Raw genomic sequence first — 13,761 nt, forward strand, 5'->3', positions numbered from 1 at the left:
CAGGTTCATCTGGACCTAAAGAACTCTGCACTAGAAAGTGGGTGTTGTCTTAAGCCAGGAAATATGTAATAGTTTGTTACACAACAGTAGAACACTGATATCAGTTATCACCATTACAGACCAAAAAAGGAATGCACATAGGAAAGAAATCATGACACAAGACAGAGAGCATAGAGGAGGAATAGGACAGAGATGATAGATAGAAAGAGAAATGTAAGCTCCTTGAGAAGTATCAGCTGCATTAGGAGGACTCAAGATTTCCCACAGTGGGATGGATGCTCATCAGTTTTATTTGAATGTTAAACATGTGTGAATCTTCCAAATATCCTGATTTAGGGGAATATCCTGTGAAAGAGACATAAAATCACTGTCCCCATTTTATGAAAGTATTAGTGAGTAGGGAATTTTAGTGGCCTGTTGCAGAAGGGATGTTAGAAAATCCCTAACTGTGGTGACTACATAAAACTGTATTTATCCCATCTTGGATTATGTTTTCAGATGGAAGCTGTAAAAGTTATAATGTGTGAAAACTATAGTAGTTAACCATGGAATATTTCACAGGTAGCAATCAGAAATCAGAGGTATTTTGTTTGCTTCAAGATGTTATTAATTATGACTACAAATACTAGTATGCTGTAGACTATAAGGGTATTACACTTGCAGTTGGATGGCATTAAATTAAGGCCAGAATATCAAAATACATATACACATATACATATATATATATATATATACACATATATATATATTTGTGTGTGTGTGTGTGTGTGTGTGTGTGTGATGGAGTTACGCTCTGTCACCCAGGCAGGAGGAGTAAAGTGGAGCGATCTCGACTCACGGTAACCTCTGCCTCCTGGGTTCAAGCGATTCTCCTGCCTCAGCCTCCGAAGTAGCTTGGATTGCAGAAATATACATACATTTTCTAAGGACTTCCAGTTAAACGCAGAAAACTGATCATTCATTTTCACTAGAAATCCTACCTGAAACAGCACTAAAATATCAGCTGAAGAATTTTTTATAGGTAAAAACCAGAAAGAGTAAAGAAAATGAGGAGGGAAATACAGCAATGCAATTTTAAAAACCCGAAAACATTAGGATGAATGGTTACTGACCTATAAGTGGTTACTGCCATCCAGATGTAGGCACATTTATGACATAGCACCCTGGAAAAGCTCAGGAATTGATGGTACTAGGCACATCTGATAGAGAGTAGGTAATGCTGAAAACAGATGTACTGTTGGCATGTCTCTTAAATCACACCTCACACACTATAGTATTGCTTATTCCCCCTTTCTCCTTCACAGCCAAAGACTGTGAGGTACATTAAGCTCAAGAACATAGGTTCTAGTGGAGGAAGGGGAAGGGTCATCATACTGGAAACAAAGGGATTTAGTGAAAGACAACACATTAAATGGTGAGGTCTCAAGCCTCCATCTTCTACTAGATTCTGTGCATGATGGCGGTCAAGTTTACAGCTTATGGCAAGAGATTAGAGTACGGGTTTGAAACAATGGCCTACTGCTTGTTTTTATAAAGTTTTATTGGTACATAGCCATATCTTTTGTTTATGTATTATCTGTGGCTACTTTTGTGATACAATGGCAGAGTTAGCCAATAAGGCATAAAATATTTGCTACCGGCTTTTTTTTTTTTTTTTTTTAGACGGAGTCTCGCTCTGTCGCCCAGGCTGGAGTGCAGTGGCGCAATCTCGGCTCACTGCAAGCTCCGCCTCCCGGGTTCACGCCATTCTCCTGCCTCAGCCTCTCCGAGTAGCTGGGACTACAGGGGCCCGCCACCACGCCCGGCTAATTTTTTGCATTTTTTTTTTTTTTGTTAGTAGAGACAGGGTTTCACCATGGTCTCGATCTCCTGACCTCGTGATCCGCCCGCCTCGGCCTCCCAAAGTGCTGGGATTACACGCGTGAGCCACCGCGCCCGGCCGTTACCGGCTTTTACAGAGAAACTTTGCTGAACCCTGGGCTAGGAACTCCTTTCAAGGAAACTGACTGGGACAAGTAAACAATCTGTAGGAACTGAAAACTGGAGTTTCCAAATGAAATAGCTCAGCAAGTATATCAATCCTACAATAAATCTACCACTAGACAGAGCCCATCTAGGCAAATAGAATTGACAAACACCTTTGCAGTGAGTGCTTAGCTTCCCTTTAAATATAAAATAATATCCAAGGAATGCCAAACATTTAAACAAAGTCTGTAACATGAAATATAAAGATTAGAAAGAAAAATACAGAGATTAGAGCTAAAAGAATCAATGAAGGTGGCAGAAGGAAAAAATGAATATACATCCACATATATATGCAATGTCCTTGGGTAAATACATGGCATCAATTAAATGAAAAAGGGTTATACAAAAGAAGTAATCAGATAAAGCATTTTAAAATTAGATATACAATACCTGAAAAAAAATTCAGATGACATTCTGGAAGTTCAAAGAATCTAGGAAGAAGAAGAACAAAAAAAGGAAAGCAACAAATAACTAATCTCAGAAATTTTCTAAAATGAAAACATTAATGTTTCCAGATTGAGTGGTGAAACTGAGGGCTCACCACAATGTAAGAAAATAATACATATTTCTCCTAGGGCTCTGATACCAAATTAATTGGCAAATCTTAGCTTTTGAAACTGGCAGAATTTATATTAAGTTGGTGCAAAAGTAATTGCTGTTTTTGCCATTAAAAGTAACACAATTACTTTTGTTAGTTATATTGACCGTATATTTATTACATATAATGCAAACTCAAATTCTGTTGAATTTGAGAAAAGAGCCAATATATGGTTAAATTAACCAGTTTTTGTTCAAGTAATCTCATTGTAGATGTTTTGTTTATCACAAATTCAGGTTATTTTGCAAAGCGATTCCAAAATACCTAGGCTAGATTCTTCACAACTAACTTAATGGCTCAACAATCCGTATAACATTTTAGGACGTTCCATGATAGTACTGTCCACTCTGAGGCAGTACAGCTGTTTCTTCCCAAGTAGTCAGAAAAAGTCCAAAATTCCCAAAAGCAATCCAAGAGAATCCATTTTGCCAAAGAAAATCCCAAAAGTATTTTATGAGAATATATATATCAAAAATGCTGTGAAAAAAGCATTAATAGGAAAAGCGATTTAAGATTTTTTCTTCCTCGTCTTTTTGCACCTTTCAGATATAAAATTCAAAACTGATGTTTAGTTAACTTTTTTATTAGACAGATTTTAATAGGCTTATCTCTCTATAGTAATGGAGAACTTCTAAAAACCAAAGTAGAAATATGGGTTGTTTGCATAAGAGTTCAGTGCCTGGCTCTTAGAAGGTAATCAAAATTTTAGAAGGTAATCAGAATTTTAAGATTTAATTTAAAAGTTTAAATTGTATTCATGTCTTTAAATTCAATAAGAAGTAAGACATATGATATGTTCACATTATTTTCACCTCTTTATGAGGTGAAATTATTTAAAACTGATTTCAAAATGTCTTCAAACTTAGGTTTGGTGGCTTTGCCAATACAACTTCAATGTATTCAGAATTACTTCATAAATATCCATTCATATCAGTTTATAGTCTTCACTTTTGTCTTGATGTTATTGATTGTGCATCTTCATGGGCAGAAAGACATGAAATCTTATAATAAATCTTGGAATCTCTTTCTAAACCTTCCTTTCCATCTTTTCAATTTTTAAGTCCATTTAATTAAAGTATATCACACATATATCTGCCTCTCTACTGTCATAGCTAGTACTCTAGGAGAGGCTCTAGTCACTTATGGCTAGGCTAACTAATACAGTAGAAATCCGAAGGGCCTTTGTGTATTGAGCCTCTTGTCCAGTATATCCTGCAGGCGAATTACAAGGAGTTACTCCTTGGCTCAGAATCTTTGAGAGGATTCCAGGTCATTCAGAAAAATCCCGTATTCAGTATAGTAATAGCCAATAACCATGTGACCTGCCACCAATCTCTAATTCTGGCCCTATTATAAACATAGACACACACACACACACACACACACACACACACACACACACACGGACACACCATCCTCTCAGTGTTACTGGCCTTGCTTTGCTCTTTTCCATATCACTTTCTCTTCTAAAAAGCTCTCCCTTTTATATTTTCTTATACTAATAAACATCTTCCAAAGACCCAGATATAATACAGAGATTGCAAATAGGTGGTTTGGTGGTTTGCAGGTCAAAAGTGGGCATCAAATATATTTTGTTAAACTGATTGTGTGTGTATATAATATATATGTAGGCATATATGAATTTATGTATGAAATATAATCAGTTTATATATTATGTATAATTTTATAAAATATAAAAACATATATAAATAATATATACATATATAAATACACTTTAAAAAATTTAAAAGGTTGAAGATTACACATAAATCTTTGGCTCTGTAGCTTCGCTTGAGAAATCAGAAGTCTTTGTCACGTAAGGGTCCTTATCCCTGTAAGGTAAAAATTAGCTAGAGCTAAGGAAACGTTGTCCTCTTTAAAAGGATATACACTCTCCAGTTTTCCTTGGTCCCTGCCACTCCCCTTTATATTACAAATGGTTTACCCAGTTGTTCATTTATGCCACTCTCCTCTCCTCTTTAACCTTTGTTATACCTGTAGACCTTTGAATTGGTAACCTCTGTTTCCTGTCTTCTTCTCTGTGAAAATCTGATTACTCCATTCACTTCAGATCCCTGCTTTCTCTGCAGTCCTATAGATTTTTAAAGTACTATTTTTCCATCTTATTAACAACAAAACAACAAATAAATACAAAAATCTACGACCAAAGGCAACATTAGATGCCTTTCTCCACTAATGCTTTTTAAATTCCTTGAGTGTTGTATTAAGTCTCATTTGACGTTTTTCCTCTCAAGGAATTTAGTTTAGTAAAGCACAAATACTTTGCAATATTTTTTTTTCTTCACAGGGTGAATGAGTAAATAATGAAGCTTCCCTAAAATAATTTTCAATAAATATAATTTGCCACTTCACTAAAATGACAAATATACAGATATAGCTCAATGAGATCACTGACATACATAACAATCATGAAGAGTTGCCACTTAACTATTTCTTTTACTGTATTTTACTTTCCATGGCTAAATAATCTGCCATCTTTAAGCTCTGCATTTGGTAGTCTCATTTGCACATGTGTTTTTCTTATATCTTCTGCAATTATCTTAATGGAATGCATATTTGGGCCCTCACAGATCTTGCCATATGGAAATAACTTGTTACTTGCTATGATCTTACATCATTACTTCAGCATCTCCACACACTTTTGTATCCAACATGCAAAACCCAGTCTTCATTAGTGGTAGAGTGATTTGTTCAAGGAGACAGGGTAATGAAATCTCACATAGTCAACCTATTAAGCCCAAATTACTTAGAAGGCTATAAATTTAGAGCGATTGCCCTTCTTTTTAAGTTGGGTAAAGCATGGAGTTTGATTCCATGAACTCTTGGTCTTAGATTTGTTTGAATGATTTGATTATCCGGTTGCAGGGAATTAGAGTGGACTCATATTTTTAAAATTGACTAAAATGTAGCTGTTAAAACAGAATAAAAATTGACTAATGGATTACTTGAAAATTGACAGCACAACTCCTGATAGATTAAAAGCCCTAACATATTCTTTATCATTTGATCCAGGAGGAGAGAAACATAAACCATCCCTCTACTACTTAAATTTGGACCTTCATTTAACCTTCTAAATATTCTTTCATTTTGTACGTGTTGGCTCTGGAAAATATGAATGATATGCTCATCAGGAGAATTAAAGTACAATTGTTGTATATTAGTCTAAGGGAATTATCAGGTCTCTTTAATAATAGGAGTATATCTTTGCAATCAATCAGCTATTCATTAATAGAAATAGCAAATTTGTCTTCATTTCTAAAAAATGTTATTTAGTTAGACTGAGACTCTTCTTACGTGTTTTATAATTGCTTTACAACCCTTTTAAAATTACTGTCATTTTTGCTTTTTATTAGCAGAGTTCATTTTTGTCATGTCTATGTGATTGCAACTAAATCAGATTAAACTAAAAGATTTAGTATGGCTGATTTATATACCACTAAGTGTTGTTTTTGTCTTGGTAAATAAACAGTAATGATGTAGTTTGAATATAGAGGTATTCTATATTACTCATCATATGTATATATTAAGAAGTAAAAAACTAGCTGCTTAGATGACAGCATCAGCTTTGGCAGACAAAAATGTTGAACTTGGGTTTAGTGTCCCCTTTGACAGTAACTTCCTTAGACTTCTGAAAATTTATGCGGAACCAATGAGACTATGAGGGTAATCTGTTTTCCTGTTCCTACTATCTTTCTAAGAGGGCGAGTTAAGAAATATCTTTTTACTTCAATTTGCTCCCTGAAGAATAGGAAAAACATACAAGTTTAAATAATTAAATAAAGATCAATTTAGTCCAAAACGCTGAAAAGAGTAAAATATAATTAGCCTTGACATCTGCATGCCTGTTCTTTTAAACACGATTTTTAAAATATCTAAAGATTATTGGCATTACTTACTAGTTTCCTATGTAAATAAAAAGCGTATGGACTTGGTATCATTATTCAGGTTGTTTTCTAAAAAATCATTAACAGTTTCTTTTATGTACGGTTAGTGGACATGATTAGTAAACATCTGAATAATGTTCTCTTCTTTTTCCTTTCAGGTAAACTTTTACTGAAATTGTCAGGTAAATTTTTCTTTCAGGCAAATTTGTGCTAAATTGTTATACCAACAACAAAGCATATAAATCATAATTATTTAGGTTTTTCTGTACAATTGTATGCAAAGTGAACACAGCCATATAAAAAGTACTCAGATCAAGACGAAGAACATTACCAGCAACCCTGAAACCCACTCATATCCTTTCCCAGACACTGTCCTTCCAAAAGTAACTACTATTCTGGTTCTAAGACATAGATTAATATTTTTCTGTTTCTTAAAGCACAATGTATATACCCTTTTGGCTGGTTTCTTATTGATCTCATTTTTGAATTCAACCATGTTATTGCTTGAAGCAATAATTTGTTTGTTCTAATGATGTACAGTATTTCATCATATGAATAAAACGAAGAGTATTTGGTTTGTTTCTCCTTTGAGGTTTTCATAAATAAGGATGTCATAACATGATTAAACATGTCTTTCTATTGGGCATGCACCTAGAACTGCTATTGTTAGGTCAAATGGTAGGCACATATTCGACTTGGTAGATGTTGCCAAATAGTTTTCCTAAGTGATGTTTTTCAATTTACACTCCCATCAACAGTATATGAGAATTCCATCTCTTTCAAAACCTTACCAACACTTGATGTTGACTGTCTTTTTCATTTCAGGCATTCTGCTGGGAATATATAAATATCACATTGTAATTTAATTTGAATTTATCTAATAACTAATTAATTCAAGAATCTTGTCATGTGTTTATTTGCTGTGCAGACTAGTATTCTGGGAGTCTGAACAAATTCAAATCATATCCATATGGCTTCTTAGCATTAGTGCTCAAACTGTCGTTTTGTGAGACTGGGACTGTAATAGAAGATCTGAGTCTATATGCCATTGGGAATAAAATAATGAAGCAAAAACATTCCTCCTACACCCCTCCAATATCACCATGCCTATCCTCAATGCTTGCAAAAGTAGATCAGCTTAGGGTGAGGGATGATTGGGTAGATATAAAAGAGATGTCTAATGGAGCTAACGATACAAAATGTCATGGCATGCATGAATTTTCTATTGTGGAACATATATTTAATCTAAAAAATGTCAGTCAATCTAACAAACCAAAAAAGGAACATTGATCACATCATAGTATAGAGCACCCATGGTGAAGACTGAGAATCAGATGAGGCAGCACACAAGCATTCCCTGCATTCTGTGGTCCACATTGAAGAAAACGATCCTCCCATACCACCACCACTGCCCCTCCCCACACACTATCCGTTAGATATCAGCTAACAAAGACTGTGCTAAAAGCAACTCGAAGCCAATGTATAAGCAAATACTCAGGATTTTCAGAAAATAGCAAGGGCCTTAAAAGAAGAAAACACCAACACCAAAGGTCAGCAAGAGATAATAATAGCAAAAGCCATACAAAAAAGAAATAGAAACTATTGTCTTGGCCACATTAATTCTAGTTCCTCCTAATATACTGAGCAGGAAGGGTCTAGAAAACTATATTAGAGTGGAATCTCTTAAGAATTAAAAAGGGTCTTAAGCATGAGAGGAACAGAATAGGCAGAGGGGAAAAAGACTTGAAGGGATTGTATTCTTTACACAAATTATCTTTGATCTAATTTTAAATATCGGTAAATTTCTCAAATGGCCCAAGTGAAGATATTTTTAAGACACAGTAAATTAAGGAAAGGCAAAGGGGAAGAAAGCCAATTGGTGCAGGTAATTTGGAAAGTGAAGAAGACAGAACTAATAAGCCAACATGTACTGAACATCTTTTGTGTTCTGAGATAGGGAGTGAAGCACCCATCTGAAACAAGTGTATGAACTGTGGGAGAAAAATCAGCCCAGGAGCAATGATTTCACACATAAGTCCTTGGAGGTATGTTGTGCCCAATGAGGACCCAATCATGGGGTCATGCAAATGTTCCAACTGTGTATTCTGTCCTTAATCTTTGTCAATTCAGTCTTTTCTAAGGATTTGAAATAACAAAAAGAAAAATTGTAAAGTTGTTTTGCTTGTCTGCCTGCCTGCCTGCCTGCCTTCCTTCCTTCCTCTCTCCCTCCCTCCCTCCCTTCCTTCCTTCCTTCCTTCTTTCCTTCCTTTGTTTCTTTCTTTCTTTTTTAGTCTCGCTCTGTCTCCAGGCTGGAGTGCAGTGGTGCGATCTCTGCTTACTGCAACCTCTGCCTCCTGGGTTCAAGTGATTCTCGTGACTCAGCATCCTGAGTAGCTGGGATTACAGGCATGCGCCACCACACCCAGCTAATTTTTGTATTTTTAGTAGGGACGGGGTTTCACCATGTTGGCCAGGCTGGTCTCGAACACCTAACCTCCTGATCCGCCCACCTCGGCCTCCCAAAGTACTAGAATTACAGGTGTGAGCCACCGCGCCTGGCCTGCTTTCTTTTCTTTTAAAAATATGACCATTTAACCCAATTTCCTGCCTTAAGTCTTATGAATGGATCTCCTCTTTTGGCATTTTGACATATGCGGTGTTCCCTTTGCCATCTCTGCCTTGCCATTACTCCTCTTGCCATACGCATCTCCTTTCCTCTTTTGAGAGAGCCATACATTTGTCTCTTCATTTGTTTTACAAAGGAATCTGGCTGGCTGGGAAGGAAGGGCTATTTTTCTTGTTGGCATGCTGTCAGGCATTTGTGGCATGTTGCAGTTGAGACTGTGTTTATTTTTGCATTGTATATCAGTCTAATTTAATATGATTCCTGCATAAAGCTGTCCACCCATACACACCACACATTTATATATTTTATTTTATAGTCAGGGAATAAGGATTTTTCACCTCTAAAAGAACAACTGGCAGACTGTGGTTGCTGCCTGCCTACTGAATAGTTTATTGAGAGCATAGTTAAATTAACATGAGACTTGTCATAACATTTTAATTTATCTTTGGAATAGGATCCATGATTTCCTTCTTCCTTCCTTCCTTCCTTCCTTCCTTTCTTTCTTTCTTTCTTTCTTTCTTTCTTTCTTTCTTTCTTTCTTTCTCTTTCTTTCTTTCTTTCTTCTTTTCTCTCTTTCCTTGTTTGTTTCTTTCTCTTTCTTTCTTTCTTTCTTTCTTTCTTTCTTTCTTTCTTTCTTCTATTTAATGTCTTTTCATTCTGTTAAGCTCAGCGTCAGCTTAACTCAGTAACTTGGACTTGACATCATACCTAACTTTTAATTTTTAAGAATTCGGGTTTGAGAAATAAAGTTCCAGATCTGATGAAGGACTGCATGGTGTTTAATGTGATAACAACCTCAATATAGTACATAAAATTTAAAAAGCTCCCATGTTTTCCCTGCTTCAGGAAGCTGGAACGGTAGGACAGTCCACCTGCCTTTATGAAACAGTGTAACTCCCATTCGTCCATCCTGTCCCTGGCAACTTTGTATCCTCATTTATTTTATTTTGCTTATTTGAGATAAAAAAGGATAGGGACAAATAAAGTAAATCACTTGAGACCTCAGAGAAAAATTGTACTGTAGGGCATGTTAGCACCCAGCCTATTTCCTGTATTCTACTGTGTCTCTACACTATGGAATTGTTAAATTTATTTTCATCCATGCAAATCATTGTCCTGTGAATAATGTGACACCCTAAAAGCATCAAGTAAGAAGTTCTGCTCTCTCTGCTATTTTAAATGAGCATGTGTGGTTTCACTTCTCTTCCTCTCAATTGACTCCTCCCAAAACAGTATAATTAGCAATAGTTTCTTGGTTACTCTACCTATTTAACATGTCAGTAAAGACCTAGAGATCAATGGGCAACATCAAGGCAATAGTCCAGGTTTCATGAATACATTTCCGCAACCATGAAATTCAAATCGGTTCATCCGGATGCCACATAGAAAGCTGGAATGTGATGCCTCCCAAATAGAATCCCAGGGAGTGCCTTCAGCGGGGAAATAATGGTCTAGCAGACACTGCTCTCCATGAGGGGTAAGCAACAGCATCATGAAGCTAGAATAAAGACTCATTACAGGAAACTCTGAACATTTGCCTCAGATGCTACCACCCTGAGACCCCAGGCTTTCTCAGAGAATGAGTCCAGATGAATACATCTGGGACATAATAAGCCAAACCACAGAGATTTTGCACTGAAAAATAAAAAACAGCAAAGCTGGAAGTGAGCCAAAGGTTACAGTAAGGCATGATCATATCATATACTGTGGATGTCCAAGATGAAATATGGATGTGACCATGTGATGAATGGCATATGGCCAAAACAGAAAACACACTTGCCCTTTGACATTAAGTTCCAGGCATCTACATGTGGGAGACATTTCCATAAAGGAAAAAGTGCTCCAAATTGGAAAACAAAGCAATTGAGCAGTTGATGTTGATGGAAAGATGAAATGAGTTAAATAGAGACAGGTTGCCTTTATAAACAGAAAGAGAAAGAGTTATACAAGATCTTGAAGAATTTGTTCTCTATATCCCTATTATCTAGAAGAGTTCCTGGCACATGGTTATTATTCAGTGTACATCAGATGAATGAATGGCTTTCGAATATAAACATTGCTATAAAGAAGTCATCACTGTGCCCTATAGGAACATACAACCGCAAGATATTTTTAAGGTTTTTCTTTAAATGCTTGAGAAGTAATTTAAACAGAGTAGACTCAGATATTCTTTCTAACCTCAAGGCAAAGCTTATGTGCTCTCATAATTCACAAAGGGAAGGTGAACTTTTTAATAAAGCTGACAAACAAAATTCTGTTGAATGCGGGACATTCCAGGCCTGTGAACAAGCCTTTACAGCTGTGCCAACATTCATAGACAGAAGCAGAAGCTTGTAATTGATCACATATCATAGATTCTCCAGAAGAAATTGCGAACTCTAAAAGCATGCACCCCATCTGCCACCTAGTACGCTGTTCTTGCTCCTGTTTATATGTATAAATGAAACTTAGTAAGTTATATTTTGCTGTATATGAGGATTTGGGGCTTTGTCTTGGCTTTGTCTCAAATAACTTCAGCAACAGAATTATACTTTAAATCTTGGCTGATTTTTGAATAGCCAAAATGTATTCATTGTGTGGCTGCAAACATGTAATGTGGTATGCACTTGATCAAAACTTTTAACAAATTGCAAAAAAAGGTATATGTTTCCCATATGGGAAGTCGGAAATGAAAGGGCAATGCTTATGATTCAACATTGCAATGTTTAAATAGTTGTTCCTGGTAAAATTAATTCAGGATTCTAGCTCTGTAGAGGAGATCAAAAGGAAAATTGTAGCAACTGTTGCTATCTTTGACAGATCATCTGCAGCAAAAACAAAAAAAGAGTAACTTCTATGGGAAGCTTAGGATGTGTGAGCGCTGAGGCTTTATGAAAAGGTGCATTCAAGGTCTTTCTTTTAATAGAGTTTAAATGGTTGATAATAAGCATATTGTTCACAGAGTTTTGGGACGTGATGACAGTCTATTTTGTGACCACCGTGCTTCTTCTGGCTAGCATTAAGTATATGCAGAAATGTAAGATGTGAAGTGGATGACCAGAAAATAAGCATACCAGCATGTGGATGGGCTTTCATATAACTGGATCACATTCTGCTACTAAGTAGTTAGAGTCCTACATGGTTATTCTTAGCCTTCTTTTGGTTGAGGCTATCCTTCAATTCAAATCCCAGTGAGCCATCAAGTGCAATGTTTTCTACACTGAATACCTGTTCTATGCAAATTAATTGTTAAGGGTTAGATTGGCATTAAATGCAATTATTAACTTATTGAAATAATGTGGAAGGAATACAGCCAGGAAGAGACACATGTCAGACCATTTCAAGATCTCAAAATGAAAGAACAACATGTGGGTCCTCTACTGGTTCTTTAGATCCCATTTTGTGTTCCACACTGGGTAGGGTTGCTTCAAGCCACATTGTTCTTATGTTACTCTTCTTTTTAGAAGTTGGCAGTGAAGCCCTAGTCACAAACCCTGTGCATACCTTCCTTGTTCTCTGCAGAATTTATCTAGTTGTTCATTCCCCTTTTCATTGTATTCCAGGCCAATGAATTGCCCTCCTTCTGCCATCTCTCTGACTCTAACTTGGATGCTTAATGTTCCTCTCCTTTAAATTTAATGTAAATTTCCCACAGGATTCTGCCTTTGGCTGTCCTTTCTTTTCCCTTCTAGAGTTATCTTTCATTCATGCCTTCTGCTGAAGAATCCTAAATCAATAACCATGTTTTTTACTCACCCTGTTTGCAAGGGACTACAGCCATTCTCCTCATAAATGTCCTGTCAGCACCTCCAATTTGACATGCCTATAACTAATCATCTACTTTCTCCTTTATATATGCTATACTACGTCTCATCATACTCACAATTGGCAGAAGCTACTGCTCCAGTCGGACAGACTCAGAACTGTAGAGTTCTTCCTATAGTAGGCCTGCATTATAAATTTAGTGCTAATCTTTTAATAATGTAAGGAAGTAAATTGGACTTCTTTGCTGTCTTTCACATGTATCCCTTTCCTTTCTATTATTGCTACCAATCGTCTAGCTAAGAACTGTGTCTCTCTGGTAAACAATATCCATAAGACGATTTGTCCTACTGCAATTCCTTCCTTGAATTTACGCCTTGTTCATCAGACAAGTATTACCATTACCATCACCATCGTGTAGAATGGTAAGAAAAGTATTCTTAAAGCAGAACTCTGGTCAAGCCATCCGCAATTATATAACTTTCAGTGGTTTCCAAATACTTCCTAAAATGTAAAGTACAAGAAAAACAAGGAAGACTAATTCTAAAGCAAAAAGCCATTGGGTTATATGAAAGGAAGACTGGAAGAAGAATCAAAGATAACAGCAAATATTTTCCACGTATAAGCTGAAGGACTGTGGATATGTGGTCAGTTATTACTAAATTATGCAAAGAACCATAATTTGCTTATTCAGATCATTACTTTCTTAGACAGCTTCCTTCCCTAGACACCTTAGTATTATTCTATAGGTATACATGTATAAAATGAATGTATTTCCCAATGATGTATTATGGAATACGATCAGTCATATGCTTGTAGAAATGGGACTGGGAAGACAAGTGAAGAGCCTGTGGGATGAGGCCTGC

This window comes from Nomascus leucogenys, chromosome 2 (assembly GCF_006542625.1).
Source record: "Nomascus leucogenys isolate Asia chromosome 2, Asia_NLE_v1, whole genome shotgun sequence".
Classification (NCBI taxonomy): domain Eukaryota; kingdom Metazoa; phylum Chordata; class Mammalia; order Primates; family Hylobatidae; genus Nomascus; species Nomascus leucogenys.